The sequence below is a fragment of the Pteropus medius genome, unplaced genomic scaffold (assembly GCF_902729225.1).
Source record: "Pteropus medius unplaced genomic scaffold, Ma_sr-lr_union100, whole genome shotgun sequence".
In the NCBI taxonomy this organism is placed as follows: Eukaryota; Metazoa; Chordata; class Mammalia; order Chiroptera; family Pteropodidae; genus Pteropus; species Pteropus medius.
In genome coordinates this window covers 83,105-87,659 of record NW_024354500.1, presented here as the reverse complement: position 1 = coordinate 87,659, position 4,555 = coordinate 83,105, and positions in this window count along the sequence as shown.

Here is a 4,555-nt window from a genome sequence, read left to right as displayed (position 1 = left end):
CTATGGCATGAATTATCAATAAAAATTTATGTCTTTAGTAATAATGATGAATGAAAACAGGAAAAAATTCTCGTTTGAAAGATCAGCTTGCTATCTATTATTTATAAAAATAAACTATCCTTGAGCCTCAGGCTTATTCCTCATGGTCTGTCGTGGACACCAAGATCAGACTGGAATGAAGGTAGTCTCCACCTGGGAAGGGAGTATAGTGTGAGCAGGAAAAGGGTGAACCTATATGTCTTTATCTTCTTCCCCAAACTAATTATTGCTCACATCTTCTGCTGATCAAATACTTACCCTATTCACCAATGAATATTGAGATACATTCCACTGAGGCTGTTATATACAATATTATGAACAATGAATAAAGTTTAATAAATTGCATAGTTGAGTGGGAGGGAAAAGAGAGTGAACAAATGCATATGTATTGGGTGAGGTGAAAGAATTTGTCACTGTTCAGTCAATGTAATTCTCTATTGGACAGAGGCTGTGGCATAAATCATCCCAAATGGAAGAAGAAACTTTAAAATTTATATCTGATGTAGGATGTGGGTTGTAACCTGCATTTCAAATGTGTACATCTGGGTTACTGGGAACAAACATTTACTTGATTCAGTCCGTGCCCTCAATGCATGTTTGTTAAGTTACTTGAGTGCCAGCAAAAAATTAATTAACAGTTTGAGTACCAAGACACACATGTGCCAGTTAGGCAACAATTGCATAGGAGATGGCATGAGTCAAGGTATGGAGATTGAACAAGGCAGGGGTGAAGTGCCTCCATGAGGAAACAGAGGATTGTTAGGGGAAGTAGTGCTCACCAGGAAATGGCAGGTATAAACTTGAGGACAGTTGGTGGTAAGTTTGAATGTTAGACAGATCTTTCAGAAAATAAGGAACTACTGCAGGTTCTTGGTCAAAGAGAGACACAGTGGAGAGCACAGAGTTTGAGGCATTTGAGATTTGAACGGCATTGACAAGATGGGGACTCCAGGCAGGTAATAGCTTGTTGTCTCAGCACTGACAGAGAGCTGAGATGGTGGGTGAACTGGAGTATGGCTATGAAAGTCAAGACATGTTTCAGATGAAGGACTGGAAAAATATGGTGAAGAATTAGGTGTGGTAGGATGGGAAAAATGTGAGGCAAAAATAACCTCCAGTTATAAATCATGGAGTTACAATTATAGTGGTTCAAAAATGTCAAAAGAATAATAAAGCCCTGCAATTTGGACCTGTATCAGGAATTGCTAAGGGGGTTTCTCTGCAATTAATGAGCGGTTCAGATTATTGTAAGAAAATAGGAGAAGTATGACCTGTGATATGCATTTTTCAGTCTGAGGCTGTTTAGACTTTGATCTATAATGGGTGAAAAAAGAACTCATTTTACTTAAAAGAGCACACACAGAATAATTACTACTTATACTGGTGCTTTTTCTTTGTAATTTAAAAATGTTTTCTCAAGAGATATAGAATTGTAGAAACAAACTTCTGAGATTTCTCAGAGTGGTGCTAGGAAATGAGAAGTGAAAAATTCAGTGTTTAACCCAATAGTATGTTTAGTATTCATGCGGGTGGTTTTCCTTTAGGAATCCCTGGTTGTGCTTCCCTGCCAATGGAACTACTGAAGTTAATTCTTGTTATTTAAAAACAAATTGTGCAAAGATCCACAAAATCTATTTAGGATCGGTCTTTAAGATCTGGGTCTGTCTTTGTTTCTGGCTCTTATCATAAGAGATTTGAGCGTTTTCTTACAGCTCATATAATTTGTCACATTATAATTTATTATTGGGTAACCAGGAGATAATTCTGTTATGCGTGAATTCCATTAATTTTGTGATATCATGCTTTCACCATCATTCATCTGGGGTTGCAGACAGTGTATGGCATGGTTACACAAATAGTTACCACACACACTGTATACAGTTTAGTATGGGTGCTCCAGAATCAACAGAAGAGCAGGTGGTGATTTTCTTATATAAAATTTAATAGCCAATTTTTGTACCTATTCTTACCAAAATGTCTACAATCATAGAACTCTTCTGATTCTCATTGCAATGTAAATTCATATATTGTAATATTTGTTTTGAAAATTTATATACTGGCTCACCATATGAACATGTTCTCATTGCCTACTCAGGCCTTTGAGCAATTTGCAGTCTTTTGTTAGCAAATAAAGGCCCTCAGAGCCTCCTATTTTGAGCCCTAAGTTTACCAGCTGCTATCCACTACTGGGCCTCATTAGAGGCCTGCTGCTCTGCTGAGAACCACACCACATGCTACACCCTCTCTTGTCTACATATTAGCCTGTTGCTACTCCTTAAATTACCTGGTACAAAAGCTTGCTCTATTTCTCTACAGAGAGCTACCACTCCTATCCAGTTTGAAGAGGTTCTATATCATGATCTCTCAAACTAATTAAGGTTTGTGGGCAGGCCATAGGTTGCTATTAGAGGAACTTTCCTGAAGGCTGATATCTGTGAGGATTTTTTTTTGGGGGGGTGGGGGGCGTGGGTAAAAGATTACTGTTGCTACAGCTTATGTTCAAAAGTCTTTTTAAAATTAAAAAAAATTGCTTTCTTGTTTTAATCTAAGTGATATAATTCATTTTACATTTGAAAAGTTATTTCCTAAGAGAAGTAGAACATAATATTAATTTAAAACATTTGCAATAAATGTTTTGGGGGATGAGGGTAATAAATATACTGGAAAGATATTTCCAGTATATTTGGGGGATGAGGCTAATAAATATACTGGAAAGATATTTCCATGAATATTTATTAAAGATTTTAAGTTGTATCCAGTATTTATGTTAATTGGGCAGCATTATTTATATTTTTAAATAAAAAATTACATCTTTCTAACTTTTAAGATGATTTGTTTGCAATTTAGTGGTTTAAGAACTGAATTAGTGTCAATTTGCTTATGCCAAATAAGCAAAATAAAATTTTAGAATTTTTGTTTCTGGGATGAAGATTTTGATATTTTGGTTACAAATTCAGAAGGAATAGTGAAGTTACAGATTTCCAACAAAATAAATTGATAAAAATCTGACTTATGGAATAAAGAATTCCTGAATCTAATGAATTTACATGTGTAAATGAACAGAGGATGGTGAGTGTATCTGCCTAACATTGTCTTTAGAGCTTCAGAGAGATAGTAAATGCTTTTGGATGAACAAGAAAGTAGAGAATATTTAGGTCAATCAAATTGTATCATGCACGCATTTTTTATTGGTGTAAATAAATACCTTTCAAAGTAACTGTCGGGCAGACACAGAAATTATGGCAGCTTCAAATGTGACTCCACTATACACAGTACTTTACCAATTTGTTGATTAGAAATTAATTCTAAGGGACATGTTTATGGAGTCTGTTGTGCCTTGTGGCATAGATGGGTAGATGAGGAGAAGAGATGGGCATCTTCCTCTTGGAAGACAGCCATGCCTGATTAATTAAACAAATATTTATTAAGTGTGTATTATGTATCAGATATTGTATTAGATGTTGGAAGGACAACAGCAGAAGGACAGACATGGTCCTTGTCCTCATGAAGCTCATGAACTGGTGGGGGATAAATAAATAGAAATTTCTCTGTGTGTTAATTGGAGCTACAATGGCAGAGAGCAGAGTATGCTGAGAGGACAGATTGGTCCTGCAGGTAGCAGAAATCAGCCATGCGTAGGCTAGACGAGAGAAACGAGCCTACGGTTTCTGGCCTTTACTCTCCTACTGGGGATTTTGGGCCTGGAAACATCAACCTTTATCTGCAGTTCTAGAAACAACCATTGTGGTCATTATCTCAGGCAGCCAGCCACTTAAGGACTCCTCTACTCTCTTTAGTTTACTAAGACCTAAGCTGATTTTATGTGTTTGATGTGTGTAGGTACACACAACAGGTATATTTTGCTCTACCATTTGAACATAAGTTGTAGACATCATTAGACTTTTGTATGCCTATCTTAAGAATAAGGTTCATTTTCTACATAAATTGTAATAACATCTCTAAAAAAAGTTAATATAACTTGATGAAATTATCTAGTATTTAGTCCATATTAAAATTTCCCCAGTTGTTCCAAGAATGTCTTTTATGGCTATTTTTTCCCCCTGAACAAGGATTTAATTAAAATTAATGCATTACAATTAATTGTTATATCATTCCAGCCCTTTTCTATCCCATAAGTAACCATGATCTTATTTTTTCTAACCTGTCAGGTCTATATTTTATGCTTTCTCTGTATATGTTATACAGCTAAAATAATATATAATATTGTTTAGTGTTTAAAATTTTACTTAAGTGGTATTGCACTGTAGGAATTAGTCAATTATTTTTTTACCCAATGTATATCCGTTACCACATGTAGATCTAATTCATTCATTTTTAACTGCTATAAAATATCGTAATTTATCAATTTCTCTGTTGAAAGACATTTAGCTTGTTTCAATTTTTTTTTACTAGCTAAATTATTTTGCCTTGTAGAATTAAACAGAATGTCTGTTATTAAAGTAGGAAGGTGTTTTTGCAGATCACCTAACTTCTCAGTAAACGTCTCCTTTTGCTC